Source organism: Capra hircus, chromosome 11 (assembly GCF_001704415.2).
Source record: "Capra hircus breed San Clemente chromosome 11, ASM170441v1, whole genome shotgun sequence".
In the NCBI taxonomy this organism is placed as follows: Eukaryota; Metazoa; Chordata; class Mammalia; order Artiodactyla; family Bovidae; genus Capra; species Capra hircus.
The window spans coordinates 94,452,784-94,477,617 of record NC_030818.1 but is presented as its reverse complement, the minus strand read 5'-3'; the positions used below and the strand labels follow the sequence as shown (position 1 = coordinate 94,477,617).

The 24,834-nt window shown below is 38.4% G+C and overlaps 1 protein-coding gene across 4 annotated transcripts in view; it reads left to right on the top strand.

Annotated features, from left to right (window-relative positions):
• DENND1A (DENN domain containing 1A) overlaps nt 1–24,834 on the top strand; it is a 541,554-nt gene that overhangs the window by 93,997 nt on the left and 422,723 nt on the right. The window lies entirely within an intron of this gene.

The window sequence follows — 24,834 nt, the reverse complement described above, 5'->3', positions numbered from 1 at the left end:
TTGATAGAGAGTTAGTCATTTCCTTCTTATTTTTCCACCCATTGGAATAAATGAAGAGTGTTGTAGAGTAGTGAATTTTGAGTTTTTGCTGTAGAAAGGTACTTAGATTTTTCTCTAACTCTTTAGGAAAATTAAGAGATATTCAAGATAGACTGAGGGAAATTAGTAGTTTGTGGCCAGATTCTAGATTAACCAGACTTTTGGAAGGACCCTTTGATTTTTGAGTTTATTATTTTGATTGGGCGTTTGTGTGTGGTGGAGTTGGGGGAGGGGTTGCGATGTGTGTGCTTGGCCCTCATAAAACTAGATTTTTTTTTTCCCTCCATGATTGTGTAGTTGAAAGCTTTCTTTTATCATTTTGCTGCCATATGTGTTTGTGAAAATCACTTGTGTTGTAAAAATTCTTACTTCCTGGAAACCAGAAACCCATTCAGTGAGTGTCCCTACCCTGACCACTTCCTCTTCGTTATTTCTAAATGATAGTGCTGTTCTTGTAGCATTCCATGCGTTCATCTAGCTAGGATTCCTTTTTCACATTTGCTCTTCCATGCATTTTCTCCTGTTTTATTTTGTTTCTTTGTCCTGATTAGGTCACCAAGTATAATAGAAAAGACATTTGCTTTTTTTGTTTTGCTCTAAAGCAAGTTATTTTAGAGGGAGAGTTTACCAGTGATAAGAGCTGTTTATATCCTTAAGCGATTGATTTGTAATTAATGTTGCCTGGGCTCTCGCATGTTGGCAGAATTGGTAACAGCTTGCAGTATTTTTTAAATTCACTTTTCTTTTTGGTATTTTGACAATGTCATTCATATTTCATGAAAAAGTACCTCAGACAGGTTAAATGTGTTAAAACATGGAATGAAAAGGATGGAAGGAGACCCAGTGCTGCCTAGAAACCTTGATCTTTTGCCAAAGTATTTAAACAATTTAGTGTTTTGGTTTCCTAGCTCCAAGCTGCTTCTCAAATCCCTTGCTAATTAATCCAGTTAATGCTTTGTAGACTTACTATATGCAGTGCTTTGGCTTGTTCGTCTATCATTGAGAAGTCCGTTTTGTTTCTTGGAGCAAACCTAAGCTCTGTCAGGCACAGTGCTGCACAGTGGACTTGCAGATGTGGGTCGTTTTTTGTCTTTAAAACCCTTATGAGTATGTGTGTATGTATGTACATATCTGTGCACATTCCCTACCCTACGTAATACTTAAGCTCAAAATTTCAAGATAAAAAAAGATACAAAATAGAAAATATAAATAGAAAACTGATTTTTTACACCAAATTGAAAAACTAATTAAATGTCCCGTGTTACTTATTGTGTGCAAATTATTTGCCTTATATAAGCCTCTATTTCCTCATCTATAAAATGGAAAACATAATCCTGTCTTCCTCATAGTGGTGTTGCTGTGATAAAATAAATATCTTAAATGCTTAGCAAGTGCCTGGCACATAATAAAACTCAGTAAATGATACTGATTTTTGTTTAATCAGTATGCCATGATCCTTTTGTGTTGAATAAATTTTGGTGGTTGCTAAATTTTGGAGGAGGTGTTTTTCATCTATTTTTCTTTTGGCAAAAAAATTTCAAATATCCTAATTTGTGTCAAAGAATCATTCTAACAGTAGTAATAATAGGAAACAAGCCACTGTATTCTGCTTAAACTGTGGTTTTGAGACCCACTGTTGTGTATTAAAATGCAGATTATCTTCTTAAAGTTTAAAAAGTGAATTACTCTCATTTTCCCACTTGGAAGCTTATGTGCAGAAAAATATATGGGTATTTTTCCTCCAGTTAAATCAAACACAGAGGCAAATTGAGAAACCTTCATTGCTTGCGAAGCTGAAGATGACTTTTTGCTCTCCTATTTCTAAAATCCAAATATTACAGCTTTTAAGCTCAAAGTATATCCTGTTGATTCAGAATTAATAGGGGCCTCATTTAATCATTATAGGAAATTTCACCTCCCCCACCCCCAAAGATTTTAGAGAAGAAAGAAGATTGGCTGACGAAACATGTTGCATGCTAATCTTTTTTAAAGCCAATCATTTTTGTTTTTATGTTTAGAAAAAGTTTATCTAAGTACACAGGAAGGTAAAGAAATTATAAGTTAAAAACTTGATTAATTATAACAAAGTTAAGCCATGTAACTCCTACCCAGGTAAAGAAATAGAACATTTACCAGCATCTTGTAAGCCATCCTTATGTATACTTCCAAACATCGCCCCCTCCTTTTTCCCTAAAGAGAACCATTATCTTAACTTCTAACAACATTGATTGTTTTTGCCTGTTTTTGAACATATATAAGTGGAATCATATAACTAGTCATGAATGTGTTTATGTCTTCATTCGGCTTCTTTTGCTCACGTTCACATATATGAGATTATCCTTGTTGTGTGGTACTATAACTATGCAGTGTTCTGTTGTATGAATATCCATTCTGTTGTCTATAGACATTGACACTTCCCTTTTGTTTTTGGCTATTTCTAATAATGAAGCATATGTCATTATTTTGAATATATTTGGTGCTTATGTTCTCACATTTCTGTTCTGTTGATTTATACTTAGTGAAATTGCTAGGTCATAGAATATGTGCATGTTTAACTTTAGCATAAAATGCCAAGCAGTTCTCCCAATCTGATTAAACTAATTTGCTTCCCATTTAACTATATGTGAGAGTTTCCATTGCTCCACATCTTTACCAATACTTAAATATAAAACCTCTTTTCAATTTTAGTCATACTAAGTGGTTGTATGTATTTCATTGTGGTTTAATTTGCAGTTTCCTATTAGTAATGAAATTGTTCATCTTTTAATATATTTGTTGGTTGTTTGGATATTTTGTTTTTCTTTTAGTTTTAAAAATATGATTATAAGTCCTTTGGTTATATTTGTTACCCTTATCTTCTACTCTGTGGCTTATCTTTCCACTCTTTTTTAGAAAATTGAGGTAATATTGATTTATGACTTTACTTAGGTTTCATGTGTACAACATTATATTTCTACCTCTGTATACCCTGCAGTGTGCTTACTAGCAAAGATTTGTTTTCATTCATTAATGTAGTTGATCTCCTTTACCTATTTCATTCTCCCCACATCTTCCCCTCTGGCAACCACTACTCTGTTCTTTATATGTACATATTTTTGTTTGGTTTGGCTTGTTCATTAATTTTGTTTCTTTTTAATATTCTGCATATGAGAGGAATCTTATGGTTTTTTTTTAATCATTCTTCATCTGGTTTATTTTATTTAGATGAATACCCTCAAAGTCCATCCACGTTGTCAAAAACAGCAAGATTTTATCTTTTTAAAAAATGACTGAATAGTATTCCATTGTTTGTATCTACTGCATCTTCTTTATCCATCTATTAATGGACACTGAGGTTTTTTTTTCCATATCTTAGTTATTATAAATAATGCTGTGATGAAAATGGAAGTACATATATCTTTGAATTAGTGTGTTTGTAGTCTTTGGATAAATACCCAGAAGTGGAATTGCTGGATTGTATGGTGAGTCTATTCATATTTTTTTTGAGAAATCTCCATACTAATTTCCATAAGTGGCTACACTAATTTACATTTCTGTCAACAATGCGTGAGGGATCCATATCCTTGCCCACACTTGTTATTTGTTGCCTTTTTGATAATAGGCGCTCTAGTAGGTATGAGATGATATTTCATTGTGGTTTTGATTTTCATTTTTCTAATAGTGTTATTGAGCAACTTTTCAAACCTGTTGGCCATCTGTATGTCTTCTTTGAGAAAATGTCTATTCAGTTTCTCTGCTCATTTTTTAAATTGGGTTTTTGTTTTGTTTTTGAGTTGTATGAGTTCTTTATATATTTTGTATATTAACCCTTTGTCAAGTATATAATTTGCAAATATCTTTTGCTGTTTGGTAGGTTGTCTTTTTGTTTTGTTGATGGTTTCCTTTGCTGTGTAGAAGCTTTTTTAGCTTGATATAGTCCCATTTGTTTATTTTTGCTTTTGTTTCCCTTGCCTGAGGAGACATATTTAGAAAGATATTGCTAAGACTGGTGTCAAAGAGCATATTGTCCATGTTTTCTTTTAGGAGTTTTATGGTTTCAGGTCTTACATTTAAGTTTTTAATATATTTTGAGTCGATTTTTGTGTAGTGTGAGATGGTGCTCTAGTTTTGCTTTTTTTTTTTTTTGCACATGGCTGTCCAGTTTTCCCAGCACCATTTATTGAAGTGATTGTCCTTTCTTTATTGTTTATTTCTTGCTCATTTTTTATAATTTAATTTTCCATATGTGTTTGGGTTTATTTCTGGGCTTTCACTTCTACTCATTGAGATATGAATCTTTGTTTTTTTTTTTGCCCATACCATTCTGTTTTGTTTACTGTGGTTTTGTAATACAAATCAAAATCAGGAAGTGTGATACCTCCTGCTTTGTTCTTTTTTCTCAGAATTCCTTTGACTGTTTGAGGTCTTTTGTGGTTTTATACAAACTTTAGAATTTTTTGTTCTGTTTCTCTGAAAAATGTCTTTGGGATTTTGATAGGAATTACATTGAATTTGTAGATGGCTTTAGATAATATGGAAACTTTAACAACGTTAGTTCTTCCAGTTCAGGAGCACGGAATACCTTTCTCGCTGTGTATCATCTTCAGGTTCTTTCAGTAATGTCTTGTAGTTTTCAGTGTACAGCTCTTTCATCTTTTTGGTTAAAGTTATTCCCTGGATATTTTATTCTCTTGTCATGATTATAAATAGAATTGTTTTCATAATTCTTTCTCTGCTGGCTCGTTATTGGCATATAGAAATGCAAATATAGATTTTTATATGTTGATTTTGTGCCCTGCAACTTTACTACATTCATTTATTATTTCTAATATTTTTTGATGAAGTCTTTAGGGTTTTCTTTATATAAGGTTAAATCATCTGCAGATAGAACAGTTTTACTTCTTCCTTTCCAATTTGGATGCCGTTTATTTCTTCTTCTTGCCTAACTGCTCTGGCCAGGACTTCCAGTGTTATGTTGAGTAAGAATGGCAAGAATGGGGCTGTCTTTCCACTCTTGATGGGCTCTTTCGCTGAGTAGAACTTTTTACTTTTCATATAGCCCATAATTTTTATTTTTCACATATATCCTTTGTGCTTTTTGTGTCCTATTTTAAAACACTTTCCCTTTTCCAAGGATGTAAAAGAATGTCTGCTATATTTATCCTGGAAGTTTTAACATTTAATTTTACCTTTCATATGTAGTCTCCAGTGTACCTGGAATTGACTGATTTTTTTTTTTTTTTTCTTTTGGTCAGGGAGGGGAGCATGGGATGAGGCATAGGGCAGCTGTTTAACTGCCTCTGCCACTTTTGCTCTTCTTCTCCCCTACTTTTCATTAATCAAAAGTCCATATATGGGTGGGTTTCTTCCTGATATAGTTATCTTTGCTTATATGCATATCAACTGAATGAATACTGAAGTTTTAAAGTAAGTTGTATTATCTAGTAATGTAAATTCTTCCATTTTGTTATTGTTAAACATTTTTTTCGATTATTGTTGGTCTTCGTAGTTTCATATAATTTTTGAATTGGCTTGTTAATCTCTTTAAAACATCTTGCTAGAATTTTGATTAGGATTCTATTGAATTGGTAAATATTTGGAACAGGTTGATTATTTAATGGCAACCCACTCCAGTACTCTTGCCTGGAAAATCCCACGGACAGAAGGGCCTGGTAGGTTACAGTCCATGGGATCGCAAAGAGTCAGACACTACTGAGCAACTTCACTAGTCTTCACATAGAGAATTATGTCATGAACGTGACATATTTGTCTATTTAAGTCTTTTGTAATTTCTCAGTTATTACAACTTTCTGCGTAGGAGTTTTTTTCACCTTTCATTAGACCTGTTCCTGGATATTTGGTATTCTCTGCTATTCTAAATTATGTCTTTTAATTAGAATTTTTGACTTTATGGATCATATGATTCTGTTATAACGGTTCACCTCTGCTGCTGTAAAAGGGAAGCAGCCATTGATAATACGTAAACAAAGGACAGGTCTGTGTTTCAATAAAACTTTATTTATAACAGCAGATGGTGGGTTGGATTAGATCCTATAACTATAATTTGCTTATCCTGGCTTACATCATTGATTTTCAGCTTTTCTTACTTTCTGCTAAATCTTTAAAAAAATAAAGTTTGTTTTCCCCTTTAATCATGATTTTGGTTGTATCACAAAGTTTATTAATGTTTTAATTTTAAAGTTCAGTGTATCTTCTAATTTTTATTTTGACTTTAACCTGCATGTTATTTAGAAGTGTACTTTTCAATTTCCAACCATCTAGAGATTTTTCAGGGCTTCCCAAGTCACGCTAGTGGTAAAGAACTCTTCTGCTAATGCAGAAGACATAAGAGATGTGGGTTTGATCCCTGGGTCCGGAAGATCCCCTGGAGGAGGAAATGGCAACCTGCTCCAATATTCGTACCTGGAAAATTCCATGGACAGACGAGCCTGGCAGGCTACAGTATGTAGGACTGCAAAGAGACAGGTCTGAACGATGGAGCACATAGAGATTTTTCAAATTATTATTTATTTTTTGCTGGTGGTTTTTAGCTTAATTTCAATTTGGCCAGAATACATAGTCTTTTGGGGGTTTGCAAACTATTGCCCAGGGGGTCAGACATCTGTTTTTATAAGTGACATTTTATTGGAACACAGCCATACTCATTTGTTTATGTATTATCTATGACTGCTTTCTTGCTACAACAGCAGAATGAATAGTTATGACATACGCCATTTAGTCCATGAGTTAAAATAATTAACTGTGGCCCTTTAAGAAAAATGTTACTGATCTCCTCTTCTTTATGATTTTAATCATGTGAAATTTATTGTGGCTTGGTTTGTGGCCCAGAATTTGGTCATTTTTTGGTAAATGTTCCATGTGTCCTTTAGAGTATCTGTATTGTGCAGTTGTGGTTGCAGTGTTCTATGTCAACTAAGTCGAGAGTTTTTCAATTCATCTATGCCCTTACTAACTTTTTGTTTTCTTGTTTTTTTAGTTGCAGAAGAAATGTGTATAAACCAGATCATAGAATATGATTTTGTTTTTTTCACTTATCCTTGTATATAGTTCTGTTGGTTTTTGCTTTGTACATTCTGGGTGGTATTATTAGGGGTGCATACTAATTGAAAATTATTTCTTCCTCATAAATTAAAATTTTTATCATCATGAAAGGACCATTTTTATATCTAGTAATGATTTTTGCCTTAAGTTTACTTCATCTGGTATTTTTAAATTGAAAGTTTTATTCACATACCATGAAATTCACCATTTAAAGCATACTGTGGGGGGGAGGGCATTCACAAGGTTGTACAGTCATCACTACTGTCTAATTCTAGAACATTTTTATCATCCTTAAGAAGGAACCCCATGCCCATTAGCAGTCATTCCCCTTTCTCCTCATCCCCTCTGTGTCAGTTGTTCAGTCATGTCTGACTCTTTGCAACCCCATGGACTATAGCCCACCAGACACCTCTGTCCTTCGGATTTTACAGGCAAGAATACTGGAGTGGGTTGCCATTTCCTTCTCCAGGGGATCTTTCCAACCCAAGGATTGAATCCGTGTCTCTTGCATCTCCTGCATTGCAGACAGACTCTTTACTGCATGAGCCACTGGGGAAGCCTATTCCCCTGGCAACCATAAATTTACTTTTGTCTGAATTGATTTGCCTATTCTGAACATTTCATATAAGAAATCATACAGGATGTGGCTTTTTGCATCTGGTTTCTTTTACGTAGCATAAAGTTTTCAAGGTTTATCAATGTTATGGAACATATCACCACTGCATTCCTTTTTAATTGTTGAAATGATGTTCCACATGGCCCATCTGAATCTTAACTGTCTCCTCCCTTAAAATAACTGTCCTAACTTTATAGTAATCACTTTCTTGTGTTTCTTCATAATTTTATCACTCAGGTATGCCTTCTTAGGCAGTATAGTTTCAGTTCAGTTCAGTTCAGTCACTCAGTTGTGTCCAACTCTTTGCGACCCGTGAATTGCAGCACGCAAGGCCTCCCTGAAAGTTATGACCAACTTAGGTAGCGTATTCAAAAGCAGAGACATTACTTTGCCAACAAAGGTGCATCTAGTCAAGGCTATGCTTTTTCCAGTAGTCATGTATGGATGTGAGAGTTGAACCATAAAGAAAGCTGAGTGCTGAATAATTGATGCTTTTGAACTGTGGTGTTGGAGAAGACTCTTGAGAGTCCCTTGGACTGCAAGGAGATCCAACCAGTCCATTCTGAAGGAGATCAAGCCCTGGGTGTTCTTTGGAAAGAATGATGCTAAAGCTGAAACTCCAGTGCTTTGGCCACTTCATGTGAAAAGTTGACTCATTGGAAGACTCTGATGCGGGGAGGATTTGGGGGCAGGAGGAGAAGGGGACGACAGAGGATGAGATGGCTGGATGGCATCACTGACTCGATGGACGTGAGTTTGAGTGAACTCCGGGAGTTGGTGATGGACAGGGAGGCCTGGCGTGCTGCAATTAGTCTTATACATTTAAAGTTTTTAAATGGATCCCTTTAAATTACTAGAAAATTGAAAAGTGTTAGTCACTCAACTGTGTCCAACTCTTTGTGACCTCATGCACTGTAGCCCACCAGGCTCCTCTGTCCATGAAATTCTCCAGGCAAGAATACTGGAGTGGATAGCCATTCCCTTCTCCAGGAGATCTTCCCAATCCAGGGATCCAATCCAGGTCTCCTGCCTTGCAGGCAGATTCTTTCTCATCTGAGCCACAAAGGAAGCTCACCTTATATCCCTTTCTTTTCATTAAAATTTATCTACTGAAGAACACCAGGCATGTGACCTATTAATTTCCCATAGTCTATATTTTGCTGATTGCATACTCATGGTGTGTTTTAACTTGTTCTTCTCTCCTTTGTGTTTTCTTCAAATTGGCTCCTGGGCCTGAAGGCTTGATTAGAATCATGTTTGATCTCTTTGTCAACACATAGGTGTTGGTGATTTTTTTTTAATGTGGAGGTGCAGAATGTCCAATTGTCTCCCTTATATGTTAATAGATGTTACTCACTGCCTCGATCCATTAATTTTTAGTAGGAATACTTGTACAGAGATATACTACTTGGTCATTGTGTCTCTGTTCATAATTAAAGGCAAGATAAATGGTGGTTTCTTAACAATTTTCAGGATAATGAATTACTTTGTATTTTCCTGCTTCTTTGTATACCTGGTAACCTTTGATTGGATGCCAAAGAAAGTGAATTTTACCTTGCTGGATATTTTTGTATTCCTGTAAATATTCTTGAGCTAGTTTTCTGATGCATAGTTGATTTCAGTTGAGTCACTCAGTCATGTCTGACTCTTTGTGACCCCACGGGCTGCAGCATGCCTGGCTTCCCTGTCCATCACAAACTCTTGGAGCTTGCTCAAACTCATGTCCATTGAGTCAGTGATGCTATCCAAGCATCTCGTCCTCTATCCTCCCCTTTTCCTCCTGCCTTCAATCTTTCCCAGCATCATAGTTGATGAAAACAATTTGATACTTTGTAGTCTTGCTTTTAAGATTTGTTAGTGCCAAGAACAACATTTAATCTGAGGCCAATTATTCCCCACTACTGAGGTAAAACCCTTCTTTGTACTCTAGGTAGTATCCAGTGAATCGAGTGTTTTTTCTGTCTAGCTGGGAGGAACAGTTACTGTTTGTGGCCTTGTATAAGTATGGGCATTCTTCCCTTTAAACCTCTAGGATGATTTTTCCCCATCCTTAGATAATTTCCTCACATGCATGTGTAGATCAGCACTATCCTGAATAGTTCAGAAGGGCCTTCTGAGAATTTCCAGAGTGTTTGGTGCATTTCTTTCCTCTTTAGTCCTCTGCCCTGCTAACTTTGGCCACCTTGATTTTCCTCAACTTCCTCAGCTGTGTGTCTTCAACTGAAAGAGTCTGGTGGGATTCTCCTGCCTTCACCCTCCTGGAAACTTGACAGCAAGTTGGTGCAACTATAGACTTACTTTATTTGTCTCTCATTCTCTGGGACTACTATCCTTTACTTCCTGATCTAGTGCCTTGATAACTGTTGTTTCTTTTTGGTCTGTTTTTTGTTCTTGGTTCAGGCTTTAAGCAAATTCTGTCATTACATTTATTCCATCTTGGTCCAAAGCCGAGTAATTTTACTAGGCTGTGTCTTGGTGTTGGGTGTTCTTGGTTAATAGTCTGAGGTACTTGGTGTGTTTATTCAATATATAATTTCAAAGCTTTTATTTTTTTACATTTTAACAAGTTTTCTTGAATTAAGTATATTTTAGTGTATTTTCTCTTGCTTTTTTCTTTTTATTGTTAATTGTGTATCTGTTTGGGAGCTTCCCTGATGGCTCAGTTGGTAAAGAATCCACCTGCAATGCAGGAGACCCTGGTTCAATTCCTGGGTTGTGAAGATGCGCTGGAGAAGTAATAGGCTACCCACTCCATTATTCGTGGGCTTCTCTTGTGGCTCAGCTGGTAAAGAATCTGCCTACAATGTGGGAGACCTGGGTTCGATCCCTGGGTTGGATAGATCCCCTGGAGAACGGAAAGGCTACCCACTCCAGTATTCTTACCTGGAGAATTCCATGGACTGTAGAGTCCCTGGGGTCACAAAGAGTTGGACACTACTGAATGACTTCCACTTCATGTTATGTTTGATTTTCTTTGTCTCTCTCTTCAAAATTTGGTACTTTATTTTGAATCCTTTCTATTTCTTCATTTCTTTTGGGCTCCCTCTGCCCTTGCCCTCACTACCCTCACTTATGTTTCTCTTCAGGCTCTATCTGTTATATGTGTTTGTTTTCATATTTCCTCTAATTAGTTTTCATATCTGAAATGATTTTTTTTCTTTTAATTCTGATTCTTTCCTGAGTTCATTGCTTCTTTTGTGCACTTACAGTTCTGACTTCTGTTCTTTCATGTCTTGTACAATTTTCTTAATATATTTTAACTATTTTGAAATAGAATATTACAGTTTTGATTATTTTGTGGCCATGTTTTTCTGATATGATTTCATTGTCTGTAGGAATATAAGTCTGAATCTTATTCTGGTTTTTGTTGTTGTAACTTCCTATTGGATCTTACTTTAACATGTTTTCATTGCTCATTTATATGAGAATTTAATTTTACTTAACTTGTAGTTTTTCCCTTCATTTTAATTTCAGCCCCATTTCCCTTCAGTGTAGGGCCTTATCCTGGGAGAGTAACTTGGATGATTATTTAGAGTTTCAAAAACCATGCTGCTGCTTCCCAGATTATCACTTTCATCTTAGATATTTTAATTGGGTGTAAGAATCTAGTTTGGCAGTTATTTTTTCCCAGAATCTTAATGGTATTATCTCATTGTTTTCTGGGTTCCATTTCTTCTACTGGAAAGTCAGTTATAAATCTTACTGTTGTTCCTTTGTTAATTTTTCTTTTTTTCTGGCTGGTTTTAAGGGTTTCCTCTTCGTCTTCTGTTTTCACCAGTTGTACTGTGTTGTATTTGTCCTGCTTGAAGTTTAGAGTGTTTCAGTTCAGTTCAGTTCAGTTGCTCAGTTGTGTCTGACTCTTTGTGACCCCATGAATTGTAGCACGCCAGGCCTCCCTGTCCGTTACCATCTCCCAGAGTTCACTCAAACTCACGTCCATCCAGTTGGTGATGCCATCGAGCCATCTCATCCTCTGTCGTCCCCTTCTCCTCTTGCCCCCAGTCCCTCCGAGCATCAGAGTCTTTTCCAATGAGTCAACTCTTCACATGAGGTGGCCCAAGTACTGGAGTTTCTTTTGTATGCTTACAGTTCTGAGTTCTGTTCTTTCATGTCTTGTACAATTTTCTTAATATATTTTCACTATTTGAAATAGAATATTCCTATTCTATTCCTTCCAAAGAACACCCAGGGCTGATCTCCTTCAGAATGGACTGGTTGGATCTCCTTGCAGTCCAAGGGACTCTCAAGAGTCTTCTCCAACACCACAGTTCAAAAGCATCAATTCTTTGGTGCTCAGCTTTCTTCACAGTCCAACTCTCACGTCCATACATGACTACTGGAAAAAGCATAGCCTTGACTAGATGGACCTTTGTTGGCAAAGTAATGACTCTGCTTTTCAATTTGCTGTCTAGGTTGGTCATAACTTTCCTTCCAAGAGTAAGCATCTTTTAATTTCATGGCTGCAGTCACCATCTGCAGTGATTTTGGAGTACAAAAAAATAAAATCTCTCACCATTTCCATTGTTTCCCCATCTATTTGCCATGAATGGATGGGATCGGATGCCATAATCTTAGTTTTCTGAATGTTGAGTTTTAAGACAACTTTTTCACTCTCCTCTTTCAAGAGGCTCTTTAGTTCCTCAGTTTCTGCCATAAGGATGGTGTCATCTGCATATCTGAGGTTATTGATATTTCTCCTGGCAATCTTGATTCCAGCTTGTGCTTCATCCAGCTCAGCGTTTCTCATGATATATTCTGCATATAAGTTAAATAAGCAGGGTGACAATATACAGCCTTGATGTACTCCTTTTCTTATTTGGAACCAGTCTGTTGTTCCATGTCCAGTTCTAACTGTTGCTTCCTGACCTGCATACAGATTTCTCAGGAGGCAGGTCAGGTGATCTGGTATTCCCATTTCTTGAAGAATTTTCCACAGTTTATTGTGATCCACACAGTCAAAGGCTCAGTAAATGCTCAGTAAATCTTTAATCCAATTTTCTGTTGATGGGCCAGGCTGTGTTCCCTCCCTGTTGTTTGACCTGAGGCCAAGCTATAGTGGAGAAGGCAGTGGCACCCCACTCCAGTACTCTTGCCTGGAAAATCCCATGAATGGAGGAGCCTGGTAGGCTGCAGTCCATGGGGTTGCTAAGTTGGACACGACTGAGCGACATCACTTTCACCTTTCGCTTTCATGCATTGGAGAAGGAAATGGCAACCCACTCCAGTGTTCTTGCCTGGAGAATCCCAGGGACGGGGGAGCCTGGTGGGCTGCCGTCTATGAGGTCGCACAGAGTCGGACACGACTGAAGTGACTTAGCAATAGCAATAGCAATAGCAATGAAGATAATGGCAACCTCCTTCACAAGGTCCTGTGCTCTCACTGCTGCACTCAGTGCCCCAGACCCTATAGCAGGCCACTGCCGACTCACACCTCTGCCTGAGACTCCTGGACACTCAGAGGCGAGTCTGGGTTAGTGTCTTGTGGGGTCACTGCTCCTTTCTCCTGGGTTCTGATGTGCACAAGGTTTTGTTTGTGCCCCCTCAAGAGTCGGTTTCCCCAGTTCTGTGTAAGTTCTGGTGGGTCTGTGGTGGGGTTAATGGCGACCTCCTCCAAGAGGGCTTATGCCATACCCAGGTCTGCTGCACCCAGAGCCCCTTCTGCTGTGGCAGGCCACTGCTGACCCCATACCTCCACAGGAGACACTCAAACACTCAAAGGCAGGTCTGGCTCAGTCTCTGTGGGGTCTGCTTGTGCACACAAGGTTTTGTTTGAGCTGAGCATCTCTGGTGGGTATGGGGTTTGATACTAAACATGATTTCACCCCTCCTACCATCTTGCTTGGGCTTCTACTTTGCCCTTGGATGTGGGGTATCTTTCTTTGGTGGAATCCAACATTCTCCTGTCGACAGTTGTTCAGCAGCAAGTTGTAATTTTGGAGTTCTTGCAGGAGAAGATGAGCGCATGTCCTTCTACTCCACCATCATGTTTGTATTGGACTTAAATTGAAAAAAGTGGGGAAAACCACTAGACCATTCAGGTATGACCTAAATCAAATTCCTTATGATTGTACAGTGGAAGTGACAAATAGAATCAAGGGATTTGATTTGTTAGAGTGCCTGAAGAGCTACGGATGCAGGTTTGTGGTATTGCACAGGAGGCAGTGGTCAAGACCATCTCCAAGAAAAAGAAATGCAAAAAGGCAAAATGGTTGTCTGAGGAGACCTTAGAAATAGCTCAGAAAAGAAGAGAAGTGAAAGGCAAAGGAGAAAAGGAAAGATATACCCATCTGAATGCAGAGTTCCAAAGAATAGCAAGGAGAGATAAGAAAGCCTTCCTCAGTGATCAATGGAAAGAAATAGAGGAAAACAATAGAATGGGAAAGACTAGAGATCTCTTCAAGGAAATTAGAGATATCAAGGGAACATTTCATGCAAAAATGGGCACAATAAAAGACAGAAAAGGCATGGACCTAACAGAAGCAGAAGATATTAAGAAGAGGTGGCAAGAATACACAGAAGAACTGTACAAAAAAGATCTTCATGACCCGGATAATCACAATGGTGTGATCACTCACCTCAAGCCAGACATCCTGGAATATGAAGTCAAGTGGGCCTTAGGAAGCATCACTATGAATAAAGCTAGTGGAGGTGATGGAATTCCAGTTGAACTGTTTCAAATCCTAAAAGACGATGCTGTTTCATTGCTGCTCTCAATATGCCAGCAAATCTGGAAAACTCAGCAGTGGCCACAAGACTGAAAGAGGTCAGTTTTCATTCCCAAAGATAGGCAATGCCAAAGAATGTTCAAACTACTGCACAATTGCACTCATCTCACACACTTGCAAAGTAGTGCTCAAAATTCTCCAAGCCTGGCTTCAACAGTACATGAACCGTGAAATTCCAGATGTACAAACTGGATTTAGAAAAGGCAGAGGATCCAGAGATCAAATTGCCACCATCCATTGGATCACCGAAAAAGCAAGAAAGTTCCACAATAATGTCTACTTCTACTTTATTGACTACGCCAAAGCCTTTGACTGTGTGAATCACAACAAACTGTGGAAAATTCTTCAAGAGATGGGAAAACCAGACCACTTGACCTGCCTCCTGAGAAATCTGTATGCAGGTCAAGAAGCACCAGTTAGAACTGGACATGGAACAACAGACTGGTTCCAAATAGGAAAAGGAGTATGTCAAGGCTGTATATTGTCACCTTGCTTATTTAACTTATATGCAGTGTACATCATATGAAATGCTGGGCTGGATGAAGCACAAGCTGGAATCAAGATTGCCAGGAGAAATATCAATAACCTCAGATACACAGATGACACCACCCTTACGGCAGAAAGTGAAGAAGAACTAAAGAGGCTCTTGATGAAATTGAAAGAGGAGAAGTCAAAAAAAGTTGGCTTAAAAATCAACATTCAGAAAGCCAAGATCATGGCATCTGGTCCCGTCACTTCTTGACAAATAGATCGGGAAACAATGGAAACAGTGAGAGACTTTATTTTCTTGGGCTCCAAAATCACTGCAGATGTTGACTGCAGGCATGAAATTAAAAGATGCATGTTCCCTGGAAGAAAAGCTATGACCAACCTCGACAGCATATTAAAAAGCAGAGACATTACTTTGCCAACAAAGGTCCGTCTAGTTAAAGCTATGGTTTTTCCAGTTGTTATGCATGGATGTGAGAATTGGACCATAAAGAAAGCTGAGTGCCGAAGAATTGATGCTTTTGAACTGTGGTGTTGGAGAATACTCTTGAGGGCCCCTTGGACTGCCAGGAGATCCAGCCAGTCACTCCTAAAGGACATCAGTCCTAGATTTTCATTGGAAGGACTGATATTGAAGCTGAAACTCCAATACTTAGGCCACGTGATGTGAATCATTGACTCACTGGCAAAAACACTGATGCTGGGCAAGATTGAAGGCAGGAGAAGGGGATGACAGAGGATGAGATGCTTGGATGGCATCACTGACTCTATGGACATGAGTTTGAGCAAGCTCCAGGAGTTGGTGATGGACAGGGAGGCCTGGCGTGCTGCAGTCCATGGGGTTGCAAAGAGTTGGATATGACTGAGCAACTGAGCTGAACTGAATTTTTATCATGAAGTATAATTATTCAGGGCTCCTGCCGAAAGCCCAAGGTGCTTCCTGAGGTGAACTCCCTTTTGTGTGTGGTAAGTCACTTCAGTCATGTGTGACTCTTTTGTGACCCTATGGACTATAGCCCACCAGGCTCCCTCTGTCCATGGGATTTCCCAGGCAAGAATACTGGAGTGTGTTGCTGTGCCCTCCTCCAGGGAATCTTTCTGACCCAGGGATTGAACCCATGTCTCTAATGTTTCCTGCATTGGCAGGTGCTTTCCTTATGACCAGTGACATCTGGGAAGCCTGATGTCCCTTTTACTGGCCCTGAATTTCAGTTTCATCCTGTTAACCTGTTGGTGATTTGAAAACTTGAATCACCTTTTGACCTCTTACCTACCTTTCCTCAAATCAGCCCACACCTTTAGGAGAAATGTGGCCCCAAAGGTAGGAAAAAATCCTTTTTTAAAGGATCTCTGGGATCTTGGCACAATGTAATTTGATACCTTTTTGGTAGTTCTTTGATGCTTTTGAGTGGTTGTTCTTTTTTACATTGTATTCATCTGTTCTATTTTTTTTCTGAATAGAAACATAGGTCTAAATTCTAGTTCTCCTTTACTGGAATGGAAATTCAGCCAGCTTTTAAAAATGGAGCGCTTTATTCAGGCACTGGTTTAAGTTAGTTATTATGTTTCACAGTCATAACATTAATTCCTTGAGGAAGATGGTACTTCCCTCATTTTCCTTGTGAGTCAGCAGATGTTTGAATACATTAATAAATTTGTTCAACATCACAACAGAATCTTTCCCTTGAGGCAGTAAATAATCCTGTTCTAGTCCACCTTGTCTTTCAGACTTTGGACTTGAGGGTAACAAGTACCTTGATGTTAAATGGCAAGTACACAGAAAATGACAGAGAAACAAGTTCAAATAGGATCAGTATTTTGTGGGTATATATATGTTCTGTAGACTGTAGAAACCTATAATTAGTTTTGTATGCATGAATAATTGGTTGTGAATCCACCTACACAATTAGTTGTATTTAGTTATTTTTCAATGGAAAAAACACTTTCCAAGTACAATATTTGCCATACATTATAAGTTTTGATTTATTATTAAATCTCAGTGTATAATTTTCATTCCATACTGTGTGATTAATTATGGATTTGTTAGAATTTTAGAAGTTATTTTCCACCTTTAATCTAGCTTTAGATGATTTGTTCTAGAGTCATATTTTATATTGTTTTAACTGTTTTATTTTCATATTGCTTTGGATCATATTCAGTTTGAAAGAGGATTTTTAAAGTACTTCTTGATAGACCTCCAACTATGAGAATCTAGTTGTGTTTGAAACTCACATCTGATGGAGTGAGATGGTTGTCCACAGGATATGTGCCAAAGTTGGTGGGTTCTGGGACACGACAGATGGATTGGCAGGCCATGGCAGAGAACAGAAATAGATTCATTGGGGATTCAGTGGAAAATGGTATCTTGAATCAAGCCTGAGGAGCAAGATGAGAATGCAAAGAGGAGAACTAGTATTGAGAAACTTAAGTCAAAATTATCAAGAGTAGCATGGAGTGTGGTGTGAGGAGTGGTTTGATACCAGTAGCCTAGGAATACTTGACAAAGGGGAAGTGTGTGCCACACAGTAGGTTACAGGGGAGCATGTGGTGGCTTAGAGGAGCATTGGTGGCCCTGCCATTTGGAAGTAAGTTTTTAGAGTTCATATCAGGAATATTCGGTTCTAATAAACTTTCCCTAGGTTATTCTGTCTTAAATTAACAGAAAGGACCCCAGAAATCTCTGTGGCTGAGAAAAACAAGTTTATTACTTTCCCACAGTGTGTTTTCGTTGTAGCTCTGCTCCAGGGTCAGCTCTGTATCTCAATCAGGGACCTAGCCTGAAGGAGCAGCACTCAACTGAGACATGCCTGTCTCATGGTGAAAGGAAAAGAGAAACAATGGAGACATAATGGCCTGAACAGCTTTGGCTGCGAATTGGCACAGATCACTCACATTCAGGTTTTTTGGCCACTACTTCCATAGAGAAGGGCATACTGCAAGTCATACACCAATAGGCAGGGATGTATAATCTCTCCAGGAAGGAGCAGTGAATAGTTGGGTACAAAATTACAATCAACTGCGTTTTCCTTTCCAGATGAGACTTTCATGTGATAAATGTGCTATGTTGTAGAGTTAGAGCCAGATTACCTTATTCCATAACTTCTGGGACACATTTTCTCCCTTAGTTTAATGTCTGAAATCACAATGTATCTTACAATAGATGGGGTCTTATAATCAGTGCAGGCCAGGCAGCTGTCTTGATGTCATTTCTGAAGCATGGACGAACTTGGCTTTTAGTCCTGATACCACTTGGCACCTGTAACTGTTGACATTTCAGAACTGTCTGAGAAAGGAATATGAATCTAGATTTTCATCTGAAAACTTTCTATTGAGATCCTCCGATAAGGTCAGCATTCATTGTGGAATGAGTGTCAGCAGCTTGGGAAAAAAATCTTGAAAGTGATAGTAGAACATTAAAAAAAAAAAAAAAAAGCTGTATCACCAAGTGTTCATGGTAGCACAGGGGATTATATTGTTAGAAGCAGCCTGGATTGAGGATTTTGAGTTGAAGAGTGATTGAGAAGAGTTGCTCTCTGAATGTGAAGAAGTTTTAGAAATACTTCCATTAAGTTACTATGTTTGGAAATTGTTCAGTCATGTCTGACTCTTTGCGACCCCATGGACTGTAACCCCCAGGCTCCTCTGTCCTTGGGATTCTCCAGGCAAGAATAATGAAGTGGGTTGCCATTTCCTTCTCCAGGGGATTTTTCCGACCTGAGGATGAAACCTGGGTCTCCTGCTTTGCAGGCAGATTCTTTACTGTCTGAGCCACCATTATTGTGCTTATATTTAATTTATTAGGTATGTACAGTAGTGTTAGATAAAAAAAAATCTGTTCTAAAGAACTGAATAATCAGTGGTCATGTTTGGATGTGAGAGTTGGACTGTGAAGGAAGCTGAGCACCAAAGAATTGATGCTTTTGAACTGTGGTGTTGGAGAAGACTCTTGAGAGTCCCTTGGACTGCAAGGAGATCCAACCAGTCCATCCTAAAGGAGATCAACCCTGGGATTTCTTTGGAAGAAATGATGCTAAAGCTGAAACTGCAGTACTCTGGCCATCTCATGTGAAGAGTTGACTCATTGGAAAAGACTCTGATGCTGGGAGGGATTGGGGGCAGGAGGAGAAGGGGACGACAGAGGATGAGATGGCTGGATGGCATCACTGACTCGATGGACGCGAGTCTGAGTGAACTCCAGGAGTTGGTGATGGACAGGGAGGCCTGGCATGCTGTGATTCATGGAGTCGCAAAAAGTCGGACACGACTGAGCGACTGAACTGAACTGAAGCCATTATACTGTAATTTAATTAAAAAATTTTTTTGGCAGGCATAGACTAGTGCATCTTGCTCTCAGTGGCTTCTTAGAGTCTATGAAGTGATGTAAATGTGCCTCCTACACATTTAAAAGCTGTTCACCATTTACTGGGTAAATTTAGCCAAGGTTTCTTTCTTAGAAGGTCTTCTTATAGTACATACCATGAAATCAACTTTGAACTAATTTCAGTCATTCTAGTTGTAAGATTTATATAAGATGTTTAAGTAATACTAATGTTCTTGAACTGAAATTTCACTCTGCACAGTGAAGTTAACATTTGGAATCACACAGTGAAGTTAACATTTTTCTCTAGAGGCCAAACTTCTGGTTAGTAGAGGAGTTTTGTTTTATTTTCTAATTGTTTAGTCTTCTTCTAGAGTAGATGGCTAAAACCTTCTCTTTTAAAACAAAATAATAGCTTATTTAGTACTACCTTAGATATAGACTGTCAGGTATGCTGGTGTTAGGAAAAATTGCATAGAATATGTAACCTGTCTGGAAGAGCATTACTGCCATTTTGACATCTTTCACTTATTTTGTGACCCTCACAGTTTCAAAAGTTAACTAAGAGTTTTGGGTTTAAATTATATGCATTAGAAAAAAAAGTTAATAACGGTAAAGTATCTGCCTACAATGCACGAGACCCTGGTTTGATCCCTTGGTCAGGAAGATCCTCTGGAGTAGGAAATGGCCACCCACTCCAGTACTCTTGCCTGGAAAATCCCATGGATGGAGGAGCCTGGTAGGTTAGTCCATGGGGTCGCAAAGAGTCGGACATGACTGAGCGACTTCATCTTTCACCTTTTGGGTTTAAGTTATATACATTAGGGAAAAAAAGTTAATAATATGTAATCTGTTGGTGATTTTCCAAATCTAAAAAAAAATTTTATTTAACAGTAAGTTGAGTACATGCTTCTTCACATTGCATTCAGCAAACCACTAATGAGGCATTGTGGTAGTGTTCACAAAGATGAATCAGCTCTGCTGTGTCTTCAAAGAACTTTCATTCTCTTGGTGTCAGGTGATTGATAGCTGAAGATATTGGTATCCCCATTCTGGAGAGAGACTGTGATTTAGAATTTCAGAACCTTTCTAGATCTGAGTTTCAGTCTTGGTGTTGCCCCTTTGTCAACTTCTGCAGAACAGTTCCCTCTAGGCCTCAGCAGCTTCAGTAGAGTGGTTGTGAGTATGTAGAACAAAGAAGTTCAGTAACTGCTAGCCGATGCGAATCATACTCATCATTGTCATGATCATAAATCTCATCTTTATTTTAATGCTATGAAAGAACTTTGATTTCAGCGTCCAGTAGTCTTGGCAGGATTCCAGTCTGTCTCTGACTTCTATTAGATATGTGCTAACTCCCTGTCTGCTGCGTGGCTCTTCCTAAATTTCTCCTTATAGGCATCTCAAGCTGAACTTAGGATCTTCCACCCAAATTTTTTATTCTACAGCTTGCCCATTTTAGAGTTGTTTGTACCAGAAACCTGGGAGTCATTGTCTCCTTGTCTCTCTGTCTTGTTCTCTGTAGTCACTGGCTTACTCTTATCTCTTCAGTTCTAACTCTTATCTCAAGTCTCCTAACTTCTCTGCAGCTCCATTGCCATGACCTGTGTTGAAGTGAGAAAAGTATGACTTAGACTACTGTTGTGGCCACCTAACTAAACTTAGATTCAGCTTTGTCTAATTCTAGTTCATTGCCCCTATCTGATCCTCTTCCCTGCCTTCCACTCCATCTTGTTCAAAAATCGTCAATGCCTTCCTTTTTACCCCCGAATAAAGTCTAAAGTCCTTACTGTGCCCCGTGAGATCCTGCATGGCTTGCAGCAGACTTTTTCCTTGGCTTCATTTGTCTTGTGCTCAGTGATCCTTACACTGGCCTTCTTTATTTCTTCTTTTAACCCAAATTCTTTCCTGCCTCAGGACTTCCTCCAGTCACTGCTGTTCCCTCTGCCCACACCATTTTCATTTTCCCTACTTTTGTCTAGTTCGTTTGCTTCCTTAAAGTCTATGCTCCAGTGATATTCAGGAAGCCTTTTATAATCTCTCAGTGTAAGTTGGGTCTGTATATTCTGTGCTCTCATAGCATGCTCTGGTTTTTCTTTATAGTATTTACCTCTCATTTAGTATCTTTCTTTCATGGTCATAGACAGCATGTTTTGCTCACTGCTCAGGTATTTCTAGAGTTTAGCACAGTACCCGACACATAAGTACTGAGTAAATTTGTTGAAGGGATGAATATTTGTTGAAATCAATGAACATTACCTGCCTAATAGGGTTGGTGTGAAAATTAAATTAGGACACAAATGATGTCTTATTGCATATTATGTGGTACATAATGGGTTTCTGGTATTAGTTTCTTTCTTGTTTTTCCCCCTAAGCATTAAGAAAGGCCTCCCAGTGGTTTTCTAACTATAGGTTATGGCCCACTAGTGGGTAATGAAATCAATTTAGTGGGCCACGAAGTGAATTTTAAAACGTGAAATGGAATAGAATAGCTATTATCAGATAAAATAATGTGATAACAAACCTAGACAGCATATTAACAAGCAGAGACATCACTTTGCCGACAAAGGCCTGTGTAGTCAGCTATGGTTTTTCAAGTAGTCGTGTACAGATGTGACAGTAGGACCATACAGAAGGCTGAGTGCCAAAGAATTGATGCTTTCCAAGTGTTGTGCTAGAGAAGACATTTCAGAAGAGTCTCTTGGACTGCAAGGAGATCAAACCAACCAATCCTAAAGGAAGCCAACCCTGAATATTCATTGGAAGGACTGATGCTGAAGTTGAAGCTCCAATACTTTGGCCACCTGATGTGAAGAGCTGATTCCTTAGAAAAGACCCTGATGCTGGGAAAGATTGAAGGCAAGAGGAGAAGGGGGCGACAGAGGATGAGATGGTTCGATGGCATCACTGACTCAATGGACCTGAGTTTGAGCAAACTCCAGGAGATAGTGAAGGACAGGGAAGCCTGGTGTGTTCCCGTCCATGGGGTCTCAAAGAGTCAGACACAAGTTAGCGGCTGAACAAAGCAAGAAAGAAAACTAGTATTTCCTGGAACTTGTGGTTTGTGGATGTTCTGTATTACCAGTTGGAGATAAAATATATTTCTTATATGGATTATGGGTAAAAGAAAGAAGTTTGAAAGCCACTATTATAGCGCTAGCACAGTGTAGTGTAACCTATAGGGAACACTGTGTTTAAGTTAGGGCAGCTAAAAGCGGGTATATCCAGTTCTTCAAGAAATGTTACTGTCTATGCCTTTGCTGACTTACACTGTTCAAGGCCCTAGAACCTCCCTTAGGCATCAATGCAATCACCAAAACTTCTGGGATTACTAATTTACCCCTTTATGTGGAGCCTATATCTATTTCTAACCTGTGTTTTTTTAAAGTAATTTTTGCTTATGTATACTGTGTACTCTGGCCTTTTCCACTGTATTGAATATATATCTCCAATATTGTTAATATTTATTATGGTGACATCTGTCTTATGTATACTATATAATGTTGATGTTAGCATAGTTATGTCTGTCATAATGACATTCTTTAATAGCTCAAATTATTGCTCTTATTAAATTTTATTACTCTAGTGACTTTATAGGCTGTTAATATTAGTTTGATAAAATCAAGTGCTGTACAGTTGTATAAAAAACCAGATTCTATATAGGGTTGTAGAAAGACAGACCCAGATAAAAGGAAACCACAGCATTTAAGGATTAAGATGATAATAGTTGTGATTGTGGTAGCTTGGTAAGTGATTTCATTTTTCAATGGATTTTTAAAATATAGGGTTGATAAATGTTCGTGTAACTGAATTATGGTTTCCATCCTTAAGGCCAGTGGTCAGTTCCAACCTTTGATGCTGCTGACTTTCTCAGCATTAATCATTGTTTTATATTCCGGTCTCTAAGGATGCATAAATTATGATAATAAAAGCTAAAGGAGGCTGGAGCTTCTGGTTGTTGCTACATTATTGTGTCCACAGGGATGGTATTTTGTGTGCTTGTCCTCTGCATATTGTTGGGTTGAGAAACTGGATCCCATCCCCTGCAAAGCTAGAGACACCAGTGGATTTTAAAAGGCACGAGAAAGCAGCCCTGTTAAGAGATCTGTTTGGAACTCTTACAGACTTGATGGAACAGAATATCCTGGGGATCTTATAAAATTTTATAGAAGCATAGATTGCCCCCTTCCTTAGAGTTAATATGTTTTGTAGCTATTAATGGAAAATACTCAAATAATACAAAATTTTACCTCTAATCCATCGTAAGAAAAGACTATGGTCAAGTCGCAGAGTTCAATTTTCATGTTTTCTTATTATGAATTTCTGTCACTTGTTGCAGACTGGTGAGTTAGATGCTGTGCTGCTCTTAGAACAGGAGCTATACAGTGGTTTCTTGTTTATTCTTTACATTTTTTCATTTTAAAACTGTGAGATTTACTTTGGAAAACTTGGGAAATTGCAATATAAAAATTTTCCAACACTCAGAAATAATTTCTGTTATGTATATAGTCAATCTGTTGTGTTTATACATGAGAATACTGTTTTTCCATGACTGTGTGATGAAATAAATATTTTAGAGGAAAATACGTACTACCAAAGTAGATGAAGAGGTAGAAAACTTACCTGGAACAGTATTCATGGAGGAAATTGATAAAGTTGTCAAAACACTACTCCTAAAAAATTGCCAGTTCCAGATGGTGTTAGCTAGTCAGTCAGTATTCACATCCTTGCACAGCATGCCTGTGCTGTTGAAACTGTTCTAAAGTGGTTTTCAATGGCACGCTTCTTTATCTTACTGCCTTGTTGTAGCCCAAACAAAAAACACTAGGACAGAAAGATAAGACGAAAGTATAGACTAGTCTTCAGTAGTACGTGAACCAACAACTTCCAGATGTTCACCTGGGTTTAGAAAAGGCAGAGGAACCAGAGATCAAATTGCCAACATCCGCTGGATCATCGAGAAAGCAAGAGTTCCGCAGGAATGTCTACTTCTGCTCTATTGACTGTGCCAAAGCCTTTGAATGTGTGGATCACAACAAACTGTGGAAAATTCTGAAAGAGGTGGGAGTACCAGACCACCTGTCCTGCCTCCTGAGAAATCTGTATGCAGGTCAAGAAACAACAGTTAGAACTAGACAGGGAGCAACAGACTGGTTCCAGATCAGGAAAGGAGTACGTCAAGGCTGTATATCGTCACCCTGCTTATTTAACTTCTATGCAGAGTACATCATGAGAAACGCTGGACTGGAAGAAGCACAAGCTGGAATCAAGATTGCCAGGAGAAGTGTCTGTTACCTCAGATACACAGATGACACCACCCTTATGACAAAAAGTGAAGAGGAGCTAAAGAGCCTGTTGATGAAAGTGAAAGAGGAGAGTGAAAGAGCTGGCATAAAGCTCAACATTCAAAAACTAAGATCATGTTATCTTGTTCCATCCATTCATGGCAAATAGATGCGGAAACAGTAGAAACAGTGAGAGACTTTATTTTTTTTGGGGCTCCAGAATCACTGCAGATGGTGACTGCAATCACAATATCAAAAGACTCTTGCTTCTTGGAAGAAAAGCTGTGACAAACCTAGATAGCATATTACAAAGCAGAGACA